Raw genomic sequence first — 914 nt, forward strand, 5'->3', positions numbered from 1 at the left:
ACATTCTCTATAGATTAGACTAAGTAGAGCATATTGCTGGTAGACTTGGCCAACTGGTATAATATTTAAGTTATGTCTTTAATTAATACAAAATATGCACTATATTGAATATGAATTTGACATAAATTTTATTTTTTAAGCCTAATAGGGTGTTACAGACGCGTCAGAATTTACTAGCGAGACCCAACAAACATACCAATATACACTTCAAACAGATTAATTTCGAGCATGTGGCCTACATAGTTGAGTGGGACTATAATTAAGCTTTAATCTTTGCGTTGGTCGAGAGATAGAGATAGTCTCACACTTTTTTATCTGTCATGTGGGAATATAACCATTACCCTATAAAACGTGGCATATTAGCTAAATCTCAATATTAATAGACATCCTGTTCGTGATTACATCAATAGATGAGGGCCATTCTACAATGAAAAATAATATTCTTTTAATTTAAAAAAAATCCAATAGTAAATCCTATTTTTAGATATTATGGGTAATTAAATTTCATTATGATTTTTAACTAACTTGTATCTTAGAAATATATTTTAAAATTATCAATTAAAAAAATAAAATATTAATTTGGTCCTTGTCTTTTTTTTTCCAAATGACAACGTGATCACTAACAAAAAAAAATAATTCACTTTAACCTCTTTCTTTGATCTATATGAGACAATACAATTTTTTTGTCAGTAATTCATGTACCACCATCATTTGTTAACAGAAATCGTTGATGTGTTACTTTAACATACTGAGTTGGATATTAAATATCAACATAGAATTAATAGGTATCTATTTATCTCAAAGTCAAATTGGTGATGGATTTATTTGTTTATATTCATTTAAACAAAATAATATCATTTTTATATCAAATTGGTCAAGGATCTATTGTTAAAGACTTATTTATTTTAAAAAAA

This window comes from Arachis ipaensis, chromosome B07, assembly GCF_000816755.2.
Source record: "Arachis ipaensis cultivar K30076 chromosome B07, Araip1.1, whole genome shotgun sequence".
NCBI classification, from domain to species: domain Eukaryota; kingdom Viridiplantae; phylum Streptophyta; class Magnoliopsida; order Fabales; family Fabaceae; genus Arachis; species Arachis ipaensis.